The sequence below is a fragment of the Macaca fascicularis genome, chromosome 14, assembly GCF_037993035.2.
Source record: "Macaca fascicularis isolate 582-1 chromosome 14, T2T-MFA8v1.1".
In the NCBI taxonomy this organism is placed as follows: Eukaryota; Metazoa; Chordata; class Mammalia; order Primates; family Cercopithecidae; genus Macaca; species Macaca fascicularis.
Window position 1 is genome coordinate 26,176,399 of NC_088388.1, and position 25,329 is coordinate 26,201,727.

General features: G+C 37.3%; 1 long non-coding RNA gene across 1 annotated transcript in view; it reads left to right on the forward strand.

Moving 5' to 3' along the window:
* Positions 1 to 25,329, forward strand: part of LOC123568777 (uncharacterized) — a 486,926-nt gene that overhangs the window by 403,067 nt on the left and 58,530 nt on the right. The window contains exon 4 of the long non-coding RNA XR_010581240.2: positions 9,157 to 9,298. This is a non-coding gene — a long non-coding RNA (uncharacterized lncRNA). The remainder of the gene's footprint in view (positions 1 to 9,156; positions 9,299 to 25,329) is intronic.

The window sequence follows — 25,329 nt, forward strand, 5'->3', positions numbered from 1 at the left end:
GTAAAGTGAGTGTGCTGTGTCCTGAGAAATAGGAACCAGCAGCTCCACTGTCAAATCCTATCCTCCCTCTACAGGTGTGGACTTGCTTTCTTACCTTTGAGAAAAGCTTAATTATCTAAACGACAGAATGTGGAGTCATTCTCATGAAATTGAAAGATTTGAATGCCTCTAACTCTGGAACTCACAGATGATCGGCAGCATTCTCTTTGTGTTTTGAAATCACAGGGTTACGGCTTTGATTTTAGGCAGATCATTTGTGATACTTCATTTCTCAGAGACCCGACAATGTGTGAGAAGGTAGAAAAATCTGAGATATATTAAAATTGTATATGCTAGAGGGGGAGGCATTGAATCAGTGGACTTGGCCAAGTTTTACTGGCTGACTGGTTTTTAGCACATTAGTTAAGTTCTGAGAGCCTTATTTGTTCTCTTTGCAAAATGGGGCTTTTATTTTTCTTGGTTCCTCAAAGAATTTCTAAACAGAAGAATTTGGATTAAAAAATATATGCCAAACATTATAAGTGTATGAAATACGAAATGTTATTTCTATCTGCTGATAACTTTAAGTGGATAAATTTTTATTTCTATAGCAAACCCAAGGTAAAGGCAGGATTCTATGTGTCCTTAGTCTCAAATTCTCCATGAATATAACTTCCATACTCTAAAAATGTCCTGTATTTCCTTAGTACAGGGGTCATTCATGTATCACCTGTGACCTTGAAACCTTTACCTTTCAACCTCTTGCCTTATCCCCATCTGTGGTAGGCTAGTTAATTCCCCTTAAAAGATCTGTTATCTCCTAATGCCCTTGAATTATACATTTCACCCCATATTTATTTATTTATTTATTTTGAGACAGAGTTTCGCTCTGTTGCCCAGGCTGGAGTACAGTGGCCGGATCTCGGCTCACTGCAAGCTCCACCTCCCGGGTTCACACCATTCTCCTGCCTCAGCCTCCCCAGTAGCTGGGACTACAGGCGCCCGCCACCACGCCCAGCTAATTTTTTTGTGTTGTTAGTAGAGAGGGGGTTTCACTGTGTTAGCCAGGATGGTCTCGATCTCCTGACCTCGTGATCCACGTGCCTCGGCCTCCCAAAGTGCTGGGATTACACGCGTGAGCCACCGCGCCTGGCCATTTCACCCTATATTTAGAAAAGGTCTTTGCAGATGTGATTTAAGAATCTTGAGATGGGGCAATTCTGCGTTATCAAGTAGGGCCTTAATGCAATCATAAGGTCCTTGTAAGGGAATTTGATGCAGGCAGAAGTGAAGAAGCAATGTGACCACTTAGACAGGGGAGGGAATTACAGGGCCACAAGTCAAGGAACGATGGCAGCCACCAGCTGCTGGGAAAAGCAGGGATCAGATTCTTCCCTAAAGGATTCAAGAGGCGTGTGGTACTGTGTATATCTTGATATCTGCACAGTGTAACGATTTTACATTCTGGCCTTTAGAGTGTTAAGAGAATAAATGTGTGATTTATTAAGTCACCAAGTTTGCCATAATTTGTACCGGCAGCCATAGGAAATGACGACAGTGCCCCTACCATCAGAACAAAGAAAATTCTAGCCCAAATCCGGAATGACTGTGCAGCCTCTTTCCAAATACCTAACTTACTCCTCACCCATCTTCTTTACTGCCCCTTTCTAGCTCTTGAGCATTCATCTTAAGACTTTGCAAAATTCAATATTACCTTCCCAATGAGAAACTGTGGGATGCATTATCTTCTCTCATGAATGCTTATTTGCTTGCATCCTAGGTCATTTATGACACAAAAGGAACACTTTTAGATGATAAAGATTGTTGGAGTTAAATGAGTTGTAAAATATGAAGTGGAGTCTCCCAAGTGGAATGATTTAGCTAAATTTCTCTTTGATGGTTTGAGGATAGATCTGAAATTTTTTTATTGAGATTCTTTCATTTTCCTTTCTACAGTGAATTGTCATACATTATGTGTCTTAGCAGATTCTCGTAAGACATGTTGAATGGAAAGATGAAGTTTTCTATCTACTCAGATTTTCCTTTCCACTCCTTTCAACCCATGCTGTTGGCTTAAAAACACTTTCACTGGAAATTTAGTGCCTCTGTTTTTACTCTGAAACAAAACAAAACAACTTTAAACTAAAAGAAACTCTTAATGCTATAGTGTTAAGAAAATCAATGAGACTTCTTGAAAGGTGACATATATATTTTATACATATTATATATTTGTATATATTTTATACATTATATATGTAAATTTATATATTTATACACACGTATGTGTGTGCGCATGACCTAAAAAACAGAAATTTATTTTCTTATACTTCTGGAGGCTAGAAGTCTAAGGTCAAGGTGTCCATAGGATTGGTGTCTGGTGAGGTCTCTCTCCTTGGCTTATAGTTGGCTGCCATCTCACTGTGTCATAATATATATTCTTCAATAGATTTTAATAGAAGTATGGTAAGAAAAAATAATTTTGTTCACATTTCTAAATTTTTCACTGTTGTCTGCAAGATTTTTCTTTTCTATATATAGGCTAATATGCTGCTATTTCTGCCACTTTTTAGGATTAATTAACCACAATTGATAGGAGTGAATTTACCCAGTTGGCAATGTCTTAAAAACTATAGCGAAAAAGGCTATTTTCAATTAGTATATATTGAATTAAAGAGCTGTTCATCAGAGATCGTCAGTGAATGAGAAACATCTGTATGTGCAACTAGGTCGTTGAGCTATCCCCTAATATCCAGTGTCTAAGAGAGAAATATTTCTTTATGGCTTTAATGTATTGTGTACTAAGTACAAATAAATACTCAGAGTTTTATGTCTAAGACCACAAAATGATTTTAAAAATAATGCCACTAAACATAATGCAAAATAAATTGCTAAAACAGGTAACAGGGAAAAAATTATCAATTAAGTGAAAAGAAGAATTATTTATGGCTTTAACTAGCACATTAATACAGATCTCTATCATACTGGTATATTTCTTTTTCTTTCTCTTTTTTTTTGAGACGGAGTCTTGGTCTGTTGCCCAGGCTGGAGTGCAGTGGTGTAATCTCGGCTCAGTGCAACCTCCGCCACCCAGATTCAAGCAATTCTCCTGTGTCAGTAGCTGGGACTCGCAGGTACATGCCACCATGCCTGGCTAATTTTTATATTTTTAGTAAAGATGGGATTTCACCATATTGGTCAGGCTGGTCTCGAACTCCTGACCTCAGGTGATCCACCCGCCTCAGCCTCCCAAAGTGCTGGGATTATAGGCATGAGCCACCGAGCCCAGCCCACATACTGGTATATTTCTAATGCTTATCTCTACAGCCATTTATCTTTTAGCCTTTGCCCCCATTCTTTTACGTATTTACTATATTACTGTGCATGCTTGTATGTGAGTGTGTGTTTTAATTAGTAAGTCAAATGAAGGAGTAAGTTAGAAAATTCTAGACTGGGGATAATATAGGCAAAAATAAGAAAAACAGATGGCCTAGCAAAAAATTAAAGGAGGTTGCACAAAGAAAGACTAACACATTCAATATTAAGCTATTTCAGTGAATGAAATGAAAGATTTTGAAGCCTGTTTTTGATCTGGGTACTGATGATAAATGTATACTCCTTAAAAAAATACATTATCTGGTATCCCTGTAACTAGTGCACTTTACTGAACATGATGCAAATTTTAAAATTTCACTTAGAAGTGTGAAATAAAGTGCCCAAGACATTGATGAAGAAAGAGGGAAAAACTTAAAAATAAGAGTATTGGGAAATATTGAAATCCTATTTTTCTCATATTTTTGAGAACTTGCCCTTTTTAAAGAAAAACATTTTACATTTCATTTAACTCAGCTGCTAATATAGTTCGGTTTGTTAGACATATGTTATTGCTTTGGGTCAGTTACAGTTAATATACCGTTCTATGAACAATGAGTTTACATGTCACTATATTCATATTTTTAAATTCTGAACAAATGTTAAAGTTTAGAAGTTTAAACTGTCAAGAGTTCATTTCAAAAGCACCCTTCAATTATGTAGGCAACAAAAGATGCATTTTATACTTTCCTTATATAAAAAGTTTGGAACAACAAAGGCATTATTTTCCTAGCATTAAGTAACTTTAAGTAAAGCCAAGGTCTTTCATTAAAATTTTTTAAAAAAAAAAAAAAAAAAAAAAAGGATTGAGGGCTTACGGTAGGGTTTCCAAAGAACAGTTTCCAGAAAAATGTTGAGAAATTTTGTATTGAGAAGAAGTAGTATTTTATTAGTGTTGGTATACTCCTGCATTCACATTTCCACTTGGTTTTACATATTTAAAAATGTGAACACTTCCCTAAATAACAGAGGTCAAATTATAAAGTATATATTCTGCTTAATGTTCACAATCTTGAGAATGCACATTTTATATGGAAATTTGGAGTTAGGAGTTTCTAGTCCTACAGGGAGTTAAGGCAAAGAATATTCAAAGACACAGAAATATTCAAAGGTATGGTAAGATTTTTCAAGATCTTTTTCTTAAGAAAAAAATTTCAGTATTGCACCTGATGTCTTAGTGTTAGCTGTCAGTCATTGCGGAGATATTTAAGGTCAAATATTGAATAATGGGATGTGGGAGAGGGTGGATAACTTATGTCTTGGATGAAAGTAGAAAAAAATAAATGGAAAAATGGGAGTATGCTTCCATTAGAAAAAATAGATGAAAGCATTTCCATGAATAGGTTAGTATAATAATCATCATTGGAGAGCTGCAAGTACATAATGGGAAGGATGTGGAGAAAATGAGAACATCCTCATTTTTGGAGAAATGTTGGTGGACAAATTAGAAAAAAAATATAGACCTAAATTGGGGCTCTAGTACTTGAGGTTTTCTTCCTTTGGGAAGAACTCAGGTTCATATCAGCCTTTGTATTACTGTAAAAGAAAATAATAAATCAGTTACACCACAGATATTGGTTCAGAAGTTTCTAGACTTACTAGGTATACAGATTTCCCTCCCATTCAGTGGCTGTTAAATTTAACTGGTAATTTACATGAAAAAATATTGTAGCAACTCTCAACCTTATTTTATTTTATTTCAGTAGCTTTTGGGGAACAGGAGGTTTTTGGTTGCATGAATATGTTCTTTAGTGATGATTCCTGAATTTGGTGCACCCATCACCTGAGCAGTGTACACTGTAACCAATGTGTAGTCTTTTATCCCTAACCCCACTCCTACCCTTCCTCCCGGTACCCCAGAGTACATTATATCATTTTTATGCCTTTGCATCCTTATAGCTCCCACTTATAAATGAGAACATGCAATGTTTAATTTTCCATTCTTGAGTTACTTCACTTAGAATAACGGTCTCCAACTCCAACCAGGTTACTTCACATGCCATTATTTCAGTCCTTTTATTGCTGAGTAGTATTCCATGGTGAAGATATATGTATATATACACATACACACATATATATATACACACATATATATGATATATATACATATATATCACATTTTCTTTAGCCACTCATTGGTCACTGGGCATTTAGGCTACTTCCATATTTTTGCAACTGTGAATTGTGCTGCTATGAACATGCATGTGGAAGTGTCCTTTTTATATAATGACTTATTTTCCTCTGGGTAGATACCCAGTATTTTGATTGCTTGATTGAATGGTAGTTCTACTTTTAGTTCTTTAAGGAATCTCCATACTGTTTTCCATTGTGGTTGTGCTAGTTTACATTGCCAGCAGTAGTAAAAAAGTGTTCCCTTTTCACCACACCCACATCTATTTTTTTTGATATTATTTTAATCATAGACATTCTTGGAGGAGACGGTGGTATCTCACTGAGATTTTAATTTGCATTTCCCCAGTCATTAGTGATCTTGAGCATTTATTCATATGTTTGTTGGGCATTTGTATATCTTCTTTTGAGGAATGTCTATTCACGTCCTGTGCCCATTTTTATATGGGGTTATTGTTTTCTTCTTGCTTATTTGAGTTTCTTGAAGATTCTGATATTAGTGTTTTGTCAGATGCTTAGTTTGTTACTATTTTCTCTCACTTTGTGGGTTGTCTGTTTAGTCTGTTGATTATTATTATTTTTCTTCCTATGCAGAAGCTTTTTTTTTTTTTTTTGCTTCCCTTTTAAAACATAAATTCCAATTTCAGATCTCTCTCTCAAGTACAGAGTTCCACAGATCTTGAGCTCCTAGGTCAATGCCACCAGTCTCTTTGCTGAAGCATAGCAAGAGTGACCTTTGCTCCATTTCCCAATAAATTCTTCATCTCCATCTGAGTGTACCTCAGCCTGGACTTTATTGCTCACATTATTATCAGTATTTTGGTTAAAACCATTCAAAAAGTCTACAGGAATTTCCAAACTTTCTTACATCTTCCTGTCTTCATCTGAGCCCTCCAAACTGTTTCAACCTCTACCTGTTACCTAGTTCCAAAGTTGCATCCATATTTTTAGATTGTCTTTATAGCAGTGCCCCACTCTCTACAGCACAACTTTCTTGTATTAGTTTTGTTTTCACACTGCTATAAAGAAATACCCTAGACTGGGTAATTTGAGGAGGAAAAATGTTTAATTGGCTCACAGTTCCACATAACTGAGGAAGCCTCAGGAAACTTACAATCATGACAGAAGCCTAAGGGGAAGCAAGGTATATCTTACATGGTGGCAGGTGAGATTCAGACATTGAGAAAGAGCGAGAGAGAGACAGAGCGAGAAAGCACGGAAAACTGCCACTTATAAAACCATCAGATCTCATAAGAGCTCATTCACAATCATGAGAACAGTATGGGGGAAACTGCTTCCATGATCCAATCACTTCCCACTAGGTTCCTCCTTCAATACATGAGGATTACAGTTTGAGATGAGATTTGGGTGGGGACACAGAGCCAAACTCTATCAGATGGCTTTTTTTTCATTGAGGTATATCCCTTCTATGCCAATTTTGCTGAGGGTTTTTTTTTTTTTTTTTTTTTTTAATCATAAAGGGATGCTGGATTTTGTCAAATGTTTTTTCTGTGTCTACTGAGATGATCATATGTTTTCTGTCTAACTTATTTTTAATCATAGGCCTTTACTCAATAAGATTAATTTTGTCAGAATTAGCTCAGACACTATGAAAGTAGATAGTCTCAAAGCACACAGCGAAGGATTTAACTAGTCTGGGAAGTGAGAACATGGCAGAAGTCACAGTTAAGCAGAGCCTTGAGGAATGATGTACTACCAAGTAAAACTGAGTGTGCTTTAGAGGAGGGTGAATAGTGCTCCACCCAGAGGCAAAAGCACATGAAAAGGTTGACTAGGTGTATCAGCATATTAGTGCATTAGAAAAAGAGTGACACATTTGGGAGAAACTGAAGGAAACACAGTGGTGCCGGGAAGCAGGTGGCAGCACCATTTGATGTAAAAGCAGAGAATCAGAAAATAAAGTCTTATATTTTTTCTTAAAAAAAAAAAAAGGCTTTATTCTAAATACAATAGAAAGGCTTTGGAGTAAACAGATGATAATGTCTGTGTTTTTGAATTTTTACTGGCTGCAATAAAAAGAGTGGGTTGGAAGGTGATTCATGCAAAGCTATTGAGTAGTCCAGATGAGAGATGATAGTGGTTTGGCCTGCAACGGGGAAACTTGGATGAATAAAATTTAGTACATTCGAGAGGGACTCAGTAAAGTTTTAATACTGTATTATATAACTTGAGTGAGAAAGTAGTTGAATAGCTCATAGCTTTCTGGTTTCTGTATCTGATTATATAATTCAACCGTACAAGAGATGCTGACGTTGGAATAATATCACATTTGATATGTAAGCCTATTGATTAAGTTTGAGGATAATGACATCAACATATCTTTGAAATATCTAAGTATAGATGAAAAATGAGTGGAATAGAGGAGAGGTTTTGTTTACCATACACCATAAAATGAATGATATTTAAAGCCAACAATGTATGACGTTGCTTACAGTGTGAGAAGAAGAGAGAGGCTAGGCCTGAGCTTTGAGGAATTTTAACCAGAAAAAATAGCAGAGAGGAAAAAAAAACCAGTATTGGTCATTGATTGCAAACTATGAGTCTTTCTAAAATAGTTTACAATCTTGAATGCTACTGAGAACTCCAAAAGCTAAGGATTGAAAAATGTTTAACTACATTTAGAGAGGACCCTTTGTACAGATTAACTGAGTCCACAGAGCTTGGTCTTCTACCCGAGATGGAGATGAGATAACAAAGACGGTGCAGATAATGTTTCACAAAGGTTAACTAGAAACGGAGAGAGAAGTGTAGTAGTGATTGAGCAGAAAGTGGGGCGAAGGGATCCTTTATGAGAAAGGATAAACGTTGAGAAAGGTTAAACATGTAAAGAAGCATGAATAATCAATGCTGTAGGCCGGGCGCGGTGGCTCAAGCCTGTAATCCCAGCACTTTGGGAGGCCGAGACAGGCGGATCACGAGGTCAGGAGATCGAGACCATCCTGGCTAACACGGTGAAACCCTGTCTCTACTAAAAAATACAAAAAACTAGCCGGGCGAGGTGGCGGCGCCTGTAGTCCCAGCTACACAGGAGGCTGAGGCAGGAGAATGGCGTGAACCCGGGAGGCGGAGCTTGCAGTGAGCTGAGATCGGGCCACTGCACTCCAGCCTGGGCGACAGAGCGAGACTCCGTCTCAAAAAAAAAAAAAAAAAAAAAATCAATGCTGTAAAGGTCATGAAGAGGTAGAGAATGGAATCCAAGCAACAGAGATGAATCTTAGATAGGAAAAGATAACCTACTGAAATAAACTAGGCAATTGGAGAAGTCAAGATTTTTAAAAGAGTTGTAAAAGTCTGAAATACCTGTGGAATGTGATAGAGCAAACAGATCAGAGAAATATAGATCAAATTTTGGGTCATGTTGAGATTGCATTTGTGCTTGGTAATCATAAATCTAAAGTGGAACCAATCTGTACTTTTGTGTGACCTTTTCCAGTAGGGCACAGTTATCTTAGTTCTGAATGTAATAGATGGGAAATGCAATAGATAGATTTATCTAGTTTGAGAGTTTTGCTAGATATGAAAAATAAAAAGAGAAGTAGGTGTGATAAACTATGCTACTGACAAGTATAAAATTGAAATTATGGACTGTGGACTTTCTTTTGAATAAGGAGTAAAATAATGTCTCAAATAAGTGCGGCTGTTTCTACCTTTGTGCAGGTAAAGTTTCCAAAGACCTAAAAACTATGGTCAAATAAGTACAAAATCTCCCAACAAAAAGAGAAGTAAAGAATACCGAGGCGGTATCTACCATTGTGTTTACCTGAAAGATCTACACTGAGCTATCTCGAGGTTGCAGTGGGTAAGTAGGCTTACTTTCTCTGTTACTCTACTAATTTACTCTGTGTTCATTTTTCCAGTTGTTTGTTTATAAGAGCTCACAGAACCCTCAATTTGTCCGAGTTATTTCTGTCAAGCATTCGTAACAACACCTTTATAAGCATTAAAATTAAAAATAAAACCAAGGAAATTAAGAAAGCTATAACTTGGCTGGGTGAGGTGGCTCACGCCTGTAATCCCAGCACTTTGGGAGGCCGAGGCGGGTGGATCACGAGGTCAGGAGATCCTGGCTAACATGGTGGAACCCTGTCTCTACTAAAAATACAAAAAAATTAGCCAGGCATGGTGGCGGGCGCTGCGTCTGTAGTCCCAGCTACTCGGGAGGCTGAGGCAGGAGAATGGTGTGATCCCGGGAGGCGGAGCTTACAGTGAGCTGAGATCGCGCCACTGCACTCCAGCCTGGGCGAAAGAGCGAGACTCTGTGTCAAAAAAAAAAAAAAAAAGCTAGAACTTATGCTCAAATATCTTGACCCTTAACATGGGTAATCATTCATAGCCTTAGTTGTCAATGACATAATATGTTGCAGATTCATGTATTGCAGAAGATGAGCCAGACAAAGCACATCTAAATAAATTAATATTTAATATTACTTTAGGGGCTGTTATGCCTTGAGGTACAGTGTAGTTATTTGAAAATTAATTGTGGCATTCTAAATATTCTTCACATTTTTCTACCAAAAATACATTGCTAAATGCTATATAATTTAACTGTTTGTCCCTTTTGAAAATTCATGTTAAAACTGAATCGCCATTTTAATAGTATCAAGAGGGTGGGAAATCTGACTACAGTAATTAAAGCTGGGGACTTTGGGAGGGAATTAGAATTAAATAAGTTTATGAGGGTGGGACATTAGTAGCTTTGTAAGAGGAGAATAAGACCGTGAACTATCACACTAAGTTCCCTAACCATGTGATGCCTATACTGCCTTGAGACTGAAGAGATGCCTTACTAGCAAAAGGTCCTTCACCAGGCATAACCCCTATACCATGTATTTTCCAGCCTTCAGAAAAGTAAGAAATACGTTTCTTTACTTTAAATATTACCCAGTCCTAGTATTTAGTTATAGCAACAGACAACAGCATATGACATTAACAGACAAAATATTTCACATAATTTTAGGGAACCATTTATGAGATACTAAAAAGTCTTACATGAGGAATTACCAAGAATGATATCCTGAAATTTGGCAAATGAAATACATTAAACAAACATGACCACAGGGCACATTTCAAAATGATAATAAAGTTATCATTGGTACATTTAGATCACATTTTGATCTCATCTGAAAAGACAGAAAGAAGAAGAAATATTAAATAAAAATACATACGCAAAGTTTTATAATGATTATTCCTGGTATTTCATTGCTCTTGAGGGATACTAGTCAAATTTTAGTACTTTCAGTAAATAAGCAAGCCAAGAAACAAATAAATAAAATTTAAAGGAAGAAATTGTGAATAGCAGACCAATGCTTTGTTCAAACCCATACTTTTTCAAATATACACTATGGTGATATATATGTACAATGACAGTTCCACCAAGTAGGAAAAATGGGCCTTGAATTCAGTAAAAAAAACTACTTCTAGCAGAATGCTTATGTTCATTAAAACAAAATTAATATGTTTTTAGTTTCTATAGGACTTATAAGCAAAAGATGGTGAAAAAGTGAAATTAATCGGTATAAAGGTAAACTTGATGGCATTTTTGGCCATAAGCAGTTGTATTGATTCCTAAGAGATGTAAACATTAATTGACAAAATTAAGAGAAAGGTCAAGGAAGACAATAAAAAAGTCTGAATAGTAAATAAAATGTAGAATATCATCGCACTCACACATGAGAAGAAAATGCACTTCTCACTCTTATAGAGTATTTTAGAATGTCATTTACTCTTCTATCTTTCTTCTTATCCTGTATAATTTATTATGTTTTGTTTGAGCTTTAGTCTAACATTTATCTAAATTTGAACTATCTTTTCATTGTAAAGAAAATAGTTCTACAATTAAAATCTCATAGGCATGAGATTAAAGAGTACCTTCCAAAAGGGTGGAAAAAAGGTATAAGCAGGAGTGTTTTTTTACAAAAGATATTTTAAATGGCAGTCAACTCCAACTCTGTCTACTTAATCAAATTTTTTTCTTAGACAAATTCAATATAGAGTTAAAATAGAAAGAAGAGCTAATTTATTCTCAGCTTAATAATCTCAGTTGACTTTTCATTAAAATTTAAAATTGAGTATCACATCAGAAAAGTCAGCTACAGTATGCATTTAGAGAAAGGTAACAGTCGCAAGATCAAGGTACCCATTGCCTACACATAACATGAATCCTATGTGAAGTATGAATACTCATCCACCAATGGTTTCATGTAATGTGCTTGTGTAAATAAAATCACTTCTTCTATGGGAATGCCATCAGCAAGATTTTAGAGTGAGAAGTCTTGGGCCCAACTAAGAAAGTTCAACTAGTAACTATCCATAAAATAGAACATCCTTTTAAAAACTCCAACCTCTGGAAATAATCCTGAGATACTCATATGGCATGCAGAATGAAACACAATCTGAATTTAGAAGGGTAGGAGGAATGGTTCTCTCTCCAAACAAGCAACTTCCTGCCCCAAGTCAACATAGTGCCAGACAGAGAGAGTTTCCTTAACTCAGTTTTTTTTCAGAGAGAAAGAAAAACAAAAACTGAATCCAGCTTCCCTAGCATTATCAGATAGCCCAGTCAGGACTGACTTCACAGGGAATAGTGGTAAAATCAATATGGCTTGACTGCCTGATGAGTCAGGCAAAAACAAAGAGGACTAGCACACAGATCTTCGTGGCACCTCTGCTTTCCTGCCAGCTACAGTACTTGATCAGAAATATCAGCCAATCTCATAACACACCTGCAAAGCTGAGATGGTGGCATTTTCGCATTTAGAAGTAGGATGGGAAGCACAATCTAGCTTAAGCTCCTAGACGGCTTTCCTCCCAACCCAGCCTCAGAACCGCCCCCCACCTCCCTTCCCAATGATCTCATCCAGGAAGAGAGACTTCTACCCTGTGGGTCTCAGATAAGTAAAGGGGCTATACTGACTTGACCCATGAAGGCGAGCAGCGGCCCCATACACCCAAAATGCCTGCTTAATGATCCTGCTTAGGAAGGAAGACTGCCGCCTCTGTGCATTTTGGAAAAATGGAGTTGCTAGTACTACTTCAACCAGGAAATCAAGCAGCCATTTGTCTCAGCCAAAGGCCAACCCCACAGCTCAACCCAGACAGGGGAGCAATCTCTAATTTCATACTTACAAAGGAGCATAGCCTCAGTTCATTTCCCTGCCTAACCTCAGAGCCCAATCTGCAGCCCTTGCCAAACTGCAGATAACAAAGAGTGAGATTATCCAGCCAGGGAATAAATCCTGTGACTGGCCTGACCAGAACCCTATGCAGTACTTAGCCAGCAACTCCACCTGAAAGCAGAGCCAGCCAGTGGTCTCACCAGTCAACAGACCTCAGCTAGTAGCCCCCGACAACATGAAAGCAATGGCAGCACCCCCAGCTCACTAGATAACTCACAGCAAGCACTGCCTCCATAATGTCATCATTAGCTGGCCCTTACATAATCATAGGCTAGATAAATAATGAAGCTCTATACCTGCCAAAGAATATCTGTAAAGGCCAGAAGAAGGAGATGTCTCCTTAAATGCATAGACAACAACATAATGACACAGGATTGCAAAGAATCAGGTAGTCATGATGCCCCCAAAGAAAACTAATAAACCTACAATAACAGACCCTCCAAAATGAAGATCTATGAAATGACTGATAAAGAATTCAGAATAATATTCATTAAAAAGTTAGGTAAATTAAAAAAAAATACCTATAGAAAATGTAATGAAATTTGAAAAACAATAAACACAAAGGTCAGATGAACAAAGGAACAGACAAAATAAAAGAACCAGAGAGATAAATAATACAAAGACTGAAATGAAAAACTTAATAGAAAGCTTCAATAGCAAACTCATGTAGTAGAAAGAATCAGTGAGTTAAAAAACAAAACATTTGAAATTATCCAGTCAGAACAGCAAAAAGACAAAACAATAAAAAAGAATAAAGGAAGCCTAATGAATTATGAGACACCATCAAGAGACAGAACATTTACCAAATAGGATTTGCAGAAGAAATAGTATAAAAATCAGATCTGTTCATCAGAAAAAAAAAAAAAAAAAGAGTGATAAAGATTTTTCAAGAAAAACAAAAGCTAAGGGAATTTATTAGCACCAGACCTATCTTACAAGAAATACTAAAGGGAGTTTCTCAAGCTTACTTAAAGAAAAGGATATTAGTAACACAAAAACATCTGAAAGTTAAAAACAAAACAAAAACAGCAACTCACTGGTAGAAGTAAGCACACAGTCAAATTCAGAATATCCTAACAGTGTAATAGTAGTGTATAAATCACATATATCTTTAATATAAAGGTTAAAAGGCAAAATTATTAAAATAATAATATTTACATAAATTCCTAAGGTATATACAATATAAAAATGTGTATTATGACATCAAAAACTCAGAATGTACAGAGGAGAGTTGGGGTTAATATGTAGAGACTTTTCTAAAATATTGCAATTAAAGTTAATTTGTATCAGCTTAAAATAATCTGTTATGTGTAATAGATGTCTTTTGTAAGCCTCATGGTAATCACAAAGCTAAAATCTATGATATATACATTAAAGATAAAAAAGCAAAGAATCAAAACTTACTATTAAGGAAAGTCACTTAAAAAGAAAGTAAAATAGGAAGAAACAAACTACAAAACAACCAGAAAACAATTAACAAACCGGCGATCATAAAATTTATCTATCAATAATCACATTGAATACGATGGACCTCAAATATGTCTGGCAGTAGACTTTTCAGTGGAAACCTTACAGACTAGGAGAAATTGGCATGACATATTTAAAGTGCTGAAGATTTAAAAAAAAAAAAAAAAAAAAAAAAAAAAAGGCCGGGTGCGGTGGCTCAAGCCTGTAATCCCAGCACTTTGGGAGGCCGAGACGGGCGGATCACAAGGTCAGGATATCAAGACCATCCTGGCTAACACGGTGAAACCCCGTCTCTATTAAGAAATACAAAAAACTAGCCGGGCGAGGTGGCGGGCGCCTGTAGTCCCAGCTACTCAGGAGGCTGAGGCCGGAAAATGGCGTGAACCTGGGAGGCGGAGCTTGTAGTGAGCTGAGATCCGGCCACTGCACTCCAGCCTGGGCGACAGAGCGAGACTCCGTCTCAAAAAATAAATAAATAAATAAATAAAAATAAAATAAAATAAAAATAAAATAAAATAAAAAAACCCAGAATATCCTTCAAACACGAAGAAAAAATAAAGACTTTCCAAGATAAAAGCTGAGGGATTTCTCAATATCAGACCTAACCTACAAGAAATACTCAAGGGATTATTTGAATCATAAAGAAAAGAACATTATGAGCAATAAATAATCACCAGAAGGTAGAAAATTAGGTGATAATAGTAAGTTCATATAAAATCACAGAATATTATAACACTGTAAATGTATTTGTAAATGACTCTTATCCAAATTAAAAAGACTAAATATGAGCCAATCAAAAATAATAAGTACAGGACAGGTGGGTTGGCTCACGCCTATAATCCCAGCACTTTGGGAGGCCAAGGCGAGCAGATCACGAGGTCAGGAGTCCCAGGTACTCCAGAAGCTGAGGCAGCAGGATGGCGTGAACCCAGGAGGCGAAGGTTGCAGTGAATCGAGATCGCACCACTGCACTCCAGCCTGGGCAAAAGAGCAAGACTCCATCTCAAAAAAACAACAAAAACAAAACAAAAAACAAAAAAAAAAAACAGTTCAACAACATTTAAGGACACAGTACAATAAAATATAAATAGAAACAAGAAAAAGTTTTGAAGTGGGGGGATGACGTTAAAGTGAGATTTTATGAATTTTCTTTTTGTTTGTTTATGCAATAGTGTTATTAGTTTAAAATAATGAATTATAAGATATTATCTGTAAGCCTCATGGTAACCTCGAATCAAAAAACATACAATGGCTACACTAAAAAGTAAAAAGAAACTAAATCATATCTCCACAGAAAATCACCTTCACTAGAGGAAGTCAGAAAGGGAAAAAAGAAGGAAGACTGAAAAACAACCAGGAAACAAATAACAAAATGTCAGGTTTAGTTCTTACTATCAGTGATAACATTGAATATAAATGGACTAAACTCTCCAGTCAAAAGACATAGACTGGCTGAATGGCAGAAAACAAAATGCATTGATCTGTTTCTTATAAGTAACACACTCCACCTATAGAAACACATAAACTGAAAATAAAGGGATGGAAAAAGATATTCTATGCCAATGGAAATAAAAAAGAAAAAAAAGCAGGAGTTGCTATACTTAACCGACTTCAAGACAAAAACCGTAAGGAGAGAGATAAAATAGATTTCAAGACAAAAGCTACAAGAAGAGACAAAGAAGGTCACTATATAATGATAAAGGGGTCAATTCAGCAAGAGGATATAACAGTTTTAAATATACATGCACCGATTACTGGACCACTCAGATATATAAAGGAAATATTAGAGCTAAAATGAGAGATAGGCCCCAATACAATAATAGCTGGATACTTCAACACTTCACTTTCAGCTTTGGACAGATCTCCATACAGAAAATCAACAAAGAAACATCAGACTTAAGCTGCACTATAGACCAAATGGATCTAATAGATATTTATAGAACATTTCATTCAACAGCTGCAGAATGCACAGTCTTTTCCTCAGCACATTGATCATTCTCAAGGATAGACTATATGTAAATCACAAAATAAGTCTTAAAACATTCAAAACATTGAAATAATATCAAGCATCTTCTCTGACAACAATGGAATACAACTAGAAATTAATAACAGAGGAATTTTGGAAACTCTAAAAATATATGGAAATTAAACAATATGCTTCTGAATGACAGATGGACCAATGAAGAAATTAAGAAGGAAACTGAAAAATTTCTTGAAACAAATGATAATGGAAACACAACATATCCAGACCTATGAGATAAAGCAAAAGGAGTACTAAAAGGGAATTTTATAGCCATAAAGGATCAGAAAAGAGTAAAAACTTAAGATAACAATATAACAATGTTACAAAGAGTAAAACTTAAAATAAACAATGTAACAATGCATGTTAAAGAACTGGAAAAGCAAGAGCTAACCAAACCCAAAATTAGTAGAAAATAGAAATAATAAACATCAGAGTAGTAATAAATGAAATTGAAATAAATACAAAAGATCAATGTAACAAAAGTTGTTTTTTTTAAATGTAATTAAAATTGACAAAACTTTATCTCAACTAAGTAAAAAAAAAGACAAGATACAAATAAATAAAATCAGAAGTGTAAAAAGAGACATTACAAATGATACTGAAAAAATTTAAAATATCATTAGTGACTACTATGAGCAACTATATCCCAGTAAATTGGAAAATCTGGAAGAAATGAAGAAATTCCTAGTCACAGACAACCTACCAAGATTGAACCAGAAAGAAATCCAAAACCTGAACAGACAAGTAATAACTATAGAGATTGAAGTATAAAGATTGAAAGTACTAAAATGTCTCCCAGTAAAGAAAAGCCCAGAACAAGTGGTTTCAGTGATTGTCACAAGTGCAGGCTATGTTCTGTTTACACTTTCCCTTGTTATAGTTGACAATGTACAGTAAAACCTTTAGGCCAAGCATAAAATATTTAAGGAGGCAGCTTTAGGCTAAATTTGATTTAATAGTACCTAGTCTTCTAGTTCCTACTACTCCTTTACACCTATTGAAATTGCCTTGTTCTCTCACATTCTATAATTTTTATTCTTGGTAACTGTGCTTCCTCCACAGACTGTTAATCCTCATTATTTGTTTTCTTTATTAACAGGCTGACCAAATTGTGAGGAGAAATCCTAACACAGTGATTTTTTAGTTTACTAAAAATCCATTTGCAGTTCTAAGAGGATATTCTGTAAATCTTAGAGTGAAAACCAATTAAGTGTATCCATGAGAAAAGTAATAAACATTATATAATAAAATGATATGAACTTGATTCCACTGTTTGGATTCTAAAAATTATTTATATAGGCTGGGCGAGCTGGCTCACATCTGTAGTCCCAGCACTTTGGGAGGCCGAGGCAGGCGGATCACGAAATCAGGAGATGGAGACCATCCTGGCTAACACAGTGAAACCCCGTCTCTACTAAAAATACAAAAAATTAGCGAGACGTGGTGGTGGGCGCCTGTAAGTCCCAGCTACTTGGGAGGCTGAAGCAGGAGAATGGCATAAACCCAGGAGGCAGAGCTTGCAGTGAGCCGAGATCGCGCCACTGCACTGCAGCCTGGGCGACAGAGCGAGACTCCATCTCAAAAAAAAAAAATTAGCATTTCTGTATGACAACAGTGAATAATGAGAAAAAGAAATTTAAAAAGTAATTCCGGCTGAGCGCAGTGTCTCACGCCTGTAATCCTGGCACTTTGGGAGGCCCAGGCAGGTGGATTATGAGGTCAGGCTACCAAGACCATCCTGGCCAACGTGGTGAAACCCTGTCTCTACTAAAGATACAAAAACTAGCCAGGTGTGGCTATGTGCAAGTATAGTACCAGCTACTCAGGAGGCTGAGGCAGGAGAATGGCTTGAACCCAGGAGGCAAAGGCTGCAGTGAGCTGATATCACACCACTGCACTCCAGCCTGGGTGACAGAGTGAGACTCTATCTCAAAAAAAATAAAAAGAAAAAAAAAGTTATTTACTATAGCCACACATAAAATTAAACACAGCAATCTACAGGTTTATTGCTATTCCTATCAAAATACCAATGACATTCTTCACAGAAGTAGAAAAAACAATTCTAAATTTTATATGGAACCACAAAAGACCCAGAATAACCAAAGCTATCCTAAGCAAATGAACAAAACTGGAAGAATTACATTAACTGACTTCAAATTATACTACAGAGCTATAGTAAACAAAATAGCATTGTACTAGCATATAAACAGACATATAGACCAATGGAACAGAATGGAGAACCCAGAAATAAATTCACACACCTACAGTGAATTCATTTTTAACAAAGTTGCCAAGCACATACACCAGGGAAAAGACAGTTTCTTCAATAAATGGTGCTGGGAAAAACTGTATATTCATATGCCAAGGAATAAAACTAGACCCCTATCTCTTGCCATATACAACAATCAAATAAAAATGTATTAAAACTTAAATTTAGGACCTCAAACTATGAAAATGCTACAATAAAACATTAGGAAAAGTCTTCAGGACATTGGTCTGAGCAAAGGCTTTTGAGTAATACCCCCACAAACACAGGCAACCAAATAAAAAAATTGACAAATGGAATCACATCAAGCTAAAAAGCTCCTACAGGGTATAGAAAGATGGCCAAATAGGAATAGCTCCTGTCCGCAGCTCCCAGTGTGATCAACACAGAACACAGATGATTTCTGCATTTCCAACTAAGGTACCTGGTTCATCCCACTGCGACTGGTTGGACAGTGGGTCCAGCCCACAGAAGGCAAGCCAAAGCAGGGCGGGTCTTCACCTCACCCAGGAAGCGCAAGGGGTGAGGGTATTTCCCTTTCCTAGCCAAGGGAAGCCATGACAGACTGTACCAGGGAAAAATGGGACACTCCCACCCAAATACAGCACTTTTCCAATGGTCTTAGCAAATGGCAGACCAGGAGATACTACCCCACACCTGGCTCAGCAGGTCCCATGCCCACAGAACCTTGCTCACTGCTAGCGCAGGATTCAGAGATTGATCTGCAAGGTAACAGCCTGGCAGGGGGAGGGGCGTCCGCCATTGCTGAGGCTTGAGTAGGTAAACAAAGTGGCCTGGAAGCTCAAACTGGGCGGAGCACACTGCAGCTTAGCCAGGCATGCTGCCTCTGTAGACCCCACCACTGGGGGCAGGGCGTAGCTGAACAAAAGGCAGCAGAAACTTTTGCAGATTTAAATGTCCCTGTCTGACAGCTCTGAAGAGAGCAGTGGTTCTCCCAGCACACAGTTTGAACTCTGAGAACAGATGGACTGCCTCCTCAAGTGGGTCCCTCAACCCTGTGTAGCCCAACTGGGAGACACCTCCCAGTCCGGGATGACTTACACCTCATACAGGCACATGCCCCTCTGGGACAAAGGTTCCAGAGGAAGGATCAGGAAGCAATATTTGCTGTTCTGAAATATTTGCTGTTCTGCCACCTCTGCTGGTGATACCCAGGCAAACAGGATCTGGTGTGCACCTCCAGCAAACTCCAACAGACCTGCAGCTGAGAGACCTGACTGTTAGAAGGAAAACTAACAAACAGAAAGGAATAGCATCAACATCAACAAAAAGGACATCCACACCAAAACCCCATCTGTAGGTCACCAACATCAAAGATCAAAGGTAGATAAAACCACAAAGAAGGGGAGAAACTAGAGAAGAAAAGCTGAAAATTCTAAAAACCAGAGCACCTCTTCTGCTCCAAAGGATTGCAGCTCCTCGCCAGCAATGGAACAAAATTGGACAGAGAATGACTTTGAGGAGCTGACAGAAGTAGGCTTCAGAGGGTCAGTAATAACAAACTCCTCCAAGCTAAAGGAGGATATTCAAACCCATAGCAAGGAAGCTAAAACCTTGAAAAAAGATTAGAGGAATGGCTAACTAGCATAAACAATGTAGAGAAGACCTTAAATGACCTGATGGAGCTGAAAACCATGGCATGAGAACTTCCTGATGCATGCAGAAGCTATAATAACCAATGCGGTCAAGTGGAAGAAAGGGCATCAGTGACTGAAAGATCAACTTAATGAAATTAAGTGAGAAGTTTCGAGTAAAAAGAAATGAACAAAGCCTCCAAGAAATATAGCACTATGTGAAAAGACCAAATCTACGTTTGATTGGTGCACCTGAAAGTGACGGGGAGAATGGAACCAAGTTGGAAAACACTCTTCAAGATATTATCCAGGAGAACTTCCCCAACCTAGCAAGGCAGGCCAACATTCAAATTCAGGAAATACAGAGAACACCACAAAGATACTCCTCAAGAAGAGCAACTCCAAGGCACATAACTGTAATATTCACCAAGGTGGAAATGAAGGAAAAAATGTGAAGGGTAGCCAGAGAGAAAGTTCGGGTTACCCACAAAGAGAAGCCCATCAGACTCGCAGCAGATCTCTTGGCAGAAACTTTACAAGCCAGAAGAGAGTGGGGGCCAATATTCATTTTTAAAGAAAATAATTTTCAACCCAGAATTTCAATATCTAGCCAAGCTAAGCTTCACAAGTGAAAGAGAAGTAAAATTCTTTAGAGACAAGCAAATGCTGAGAGATCTACCAGGCCTGCCTTACAAGAGCTCCTGAAGGAAGCACTAAACATGGAAAGGAACAACCAGTACCAACCACTGCAAAAACATGCCAAATTGTAAAGACCATCGATGCTATGAAGAAACTGCATCAATTCACAGGCAAAATAACCAGTTAACATCATAATGGATGTTATTCACATATCAACTTCACATATAACACTATTAACCTTAAATGTAAACGGGATAAATTCCCCAATTTAAAGACACAGACTGGCAAATTGGATAAAGAGTCAAGACCCATCAATGTGCTGTATTCAGGAGACCCGTCTTACGTGCAGAGATACAGATAAGCTCAAAATAAAGGGATGTTGCAAGATCTACTAAGCAAATGAAAAGCAAAAGAACAAACAAACAACAACAACAACAACAAAAAAACAGGTTGCAATCCTAGTCTCTGATTAAACAGACTTTAAAACAACACAGATCAAAAGAGACAAAGGCGGCCATTACATAATGGTAAAGGGATCAATTCAACAAGAAGAGCTGACTATCCTAAATATCTATGCACCCAATACAGGAGCACCCAGATTCATAAAGCAAGTTCTTAGAGACCTACAAAGAGACTTAGACTCCCACACAATAATAGTGGGAGACATTAACACCCCACTGTCAATATTAGATCAATGAGACAGAATGTTAACAACGATATCCAGGACTTGAACTCATCTCTGCACCAAGCAGACCTAATAGACATCCATGGAACTCTCCACTCCAAAACAACAGAATATACATTCTTTCCAGCACCACATTGCACTTATTCTAAAACTGACCACATAGTTGGAATTAAAGCACTCCTCACCAAATGTAAAAGAACAGAAATCACAACAAATTATCTCTCAGACCACAGTGCAATCAAATTAGAACTGAGGATTAAGAAACTCATTCAAAACCGCACAACTATGTGGAAATTGAACAACCTGTTCCTGAATGACTACTGGGTACACAACGAAATGAAGGCAGAAATAAAGATGTTCTTTGAAACCGATGAGAACAAAGACACAACATACCAGAATCTGTGGGACATACTTAAAGCAGTGTGTCAAGCAAATTTATAGCACTAAATGCCCAAAAGAGAAAGCAGGAAAGATCTAAAATCGACACCTTAACATCACAATTGAATGAACTAGAGAAACAAGAGCAAACAAATTCAAAAGCTAGTAGAAGACAAGAAAAAACTAAGATAAGAGCAGAACTGAAGGAGTTAGAGACACACACACACACACACACACACACACACACAAAAAAAAAAAACCTTCAAAAAATCAATGAATCCAGGAGCTGGTTTTTTGAAGGGATCAACAAAATTGATAGACAACTAACAAGACTAATAAGAAAAGAGAGAGGAACCAAATAGACACAATAAAAAATGATAAAGGGGATATCACCACTGATCCCACAGAAATACAAACTACCATCAGAAAATACTATAAATACCTCTACACAAATAAACTAGAAAATCTAGAAGAAATGGATAAATTCCTGGACACATACAACCTCCCAAGACTAAACCAGGAAGACATTGAATCTCTGAATATACCAATAACAGGCTCTGAAATAGTGGCAATAATTAATAGCCTACCAACCAAAAAAGTTCCAGGACCAGATGGATTTACAGCTGAATTCTACCAGAGGTACAAAGAGGAGCTGGTAGCATTCCTTCTGAAACTATTCCAATCAATAGAAAAAGAGGGAATCCTCCCTAACTGATTTTATGAGGCCAGCATCATCCTGATACCAAAGCCTGGGATACACACAACAAAAAAGGAGAATTTTAGACCAATTTCCCTAATGTACATCGATGTGAAAATCTTCAGTAAAATACTGGAAAACTGAATCCAGCAGCACAACAAAAAGCTCATCCACCATAATCAAGTCACCTTCATCTCTGGGATTCAGGCTGGTTCAACATATGCAAATCAATAAACGTAATCCATCATGTAAAAAGAACCAAGGATAAAAACCACGATTATCTCAATAGATGCGGAAAAGGCCTTCCACAAAATTCAACAGCCCTTCATGCTAAAAACTCTCAATAAACTAGGTATTAATGGAACGTATCTCAAAATAATAAGAGCTCTTTATGATAAACCCACAGCCAATAACATATTAAATGGGCAAAATCTGGAAGCATTTCCTTTGAAAACCGGCACAAGACAGGGATGCCCTCTCTAACCACTTCGATTCAACATAGTGTTGAAATTTCTGGCCTAGGCAATCATGCAAGAGAAAGAAATAAAGGGTATTCAATTAGGAAAAGAGGAAGTCAAATTGTCCCTGTTTGCAGATGACATGATTGTATATATAGAAAACCCCATCATCTCAGCCCAAAATCTCCTTAAGCTAATAAGCAACTTCAGCAAAGTCTCAGGATACAAAGTCAATGTGCAAAAATCACAAGCATTCCTCCACACCAATAACAGACAGAGAGCCAAATCATGAGTTAACTCTCATTCACAACTGCTACAAAGAGAATAAAATACCTAGGAATCCAATTTACAATGGATATGAAGGACCTCTTCAAGGAGCACTACAAACCACTGCTCAAGGAAATAAAAGAGGACACAAACAAATGGAAGAACATTCCATGCTCATGGATAGGAAGAATCAATAGTGTTAAAATGGCCATACTGCCCAAGGTAATTTATAGATTCAATGCTATTCCCATTAAGCTACCAATGTCTTTCTTCACAGAATTGGAAACAACTACTTCCAAGTTTATATGGAACAAAAAGAGAACCCACATTGCCAAGGCAATACTAGGCAAAAAGAACAAAGCTGGATGCATCATGCTACCTGACTTCAAACTACACTACAAGGCTACAGTAACTAAAACAGCATGGTACTGGTACCAAAACAGAGATATAGACCAATGGAACAGAACAGAGGCCTCAGAAATAACAACACACATCTACAACCATCTGATCTTTGACAAACCTGACAAAAACAAGAAATGGGGAAAGGATTCTCTAATTAATAAATGGTGCTGGGAAAACTGGCTAGTCATATGTAGAAAGCTGAAACTGGATCCCTTCCTTACACCTTATACAAAAATTAATTCAAGATGGATTAAAGACTTAAATATTAAACCTAAAACCATAAAAACCATAGCAGAAAACCTAGACAATACCATTCAAGACATAGGCATGGGCAAGGACTTCATGACTACAACACCAAAAGCAATGGCAACAAAATCCAAAATAGACAAATGGGATCTAATTAAACTAAAGAACTTCTGCACAGCAAAAGAAACTACCATCAGAGTGAACAGGCAACCTACAGAATGGGAGAAAATTTTTGCAATCTACCCATCTGACAAAGGGCTAATATCCAGAATCTACGAAGAACTTAAACAAATTTACAAGAAAAAAACAACCCCATCAAAAAGTGGGCAAAGGATATGAACAGACACTTCTCAAAAGAAGACATTTATGTGGCCAACCAGACACACATGAATAAATGCTCATTATCACTGGTCATCAGAGAAATGCAAATCAAAACCACAATGAGATACCATCTCACACCGGTTAGAATGGTGATCATTAAAAAGCCAGGAAACAACAGGTGCTGGAGAGGATGTGGAGAAATAGGAACACTTTTACACTGTTGGTGGGACTGTAAACTAGTTCAACCATTGTGGAAGACAGTGTGATGATTCCTCAAGGATCTAGAACTGGAAATACCATTTGACCCATCCATTCTATTACTGGGAATATACCCTAAGGATTATAAATCATGTTACTATGAAGACACATGTACACATATGCTTTTTGCAGCACTATTCACAATTGCAAAGACTTGGAACCAACCCGAATGTCCATCAGTGATAGACTGGATTAAGAAAATGTGGCACATATTTACAATGGAATACTATACATCCATAAAAAAGGATGAGTTCATGTCCTTTGCAGCTACATGGATGAAACAGGAAACCATCATTCTCAGCAAACTATCACAAGAATAGAAAACCAAACACTGCATGTTCTCACTCATAGGTGGGAATTGAATAATGAGAACACTTGGACACAGGGTGGGGAACATCACACACCAGGACCTACTGTGGGGTGGCTGGGAGGGGGAGGGATAGCATTAGGAGAAATACCTAATGTAAATGACAAGCTGATGCATGCAGCAAACCAACATGGCACATGTATACCTATGTAACAAACCTGCACATTGTGCACATGTACCCTAGAACTTAAAGTATAATTTTGAAAAATAGAAATTAAAACTCCATGAAATGATATTTAAAAGTTGATATGAGGGTAGAGAGGGGGATGAATAGGCAGAGTACAAGGAATTTTCGGGCAGTAAAGTCTTCCGTGTGGTGGATACATGACATACCAAACCCACAGAATGTACAATACCAAAAGTGAACTCTGAAGTAAACTATCGACGTTGGGTGATAATGATGTGTCAATAGGCCCATCTAACGTAACAAATGTGCCATGCAGGTAGGTGATGTTGATTGCATCTCACCAGGGAGAGGTTGTGGAGGGGGTCATGGTGAGGGGTAAATGATAACTGTACATATCGCTCAATTCTGCTGTGAACCTGAAACTGCTTTCAAAAATAAAGTCTACTAAAAAAATAAAAT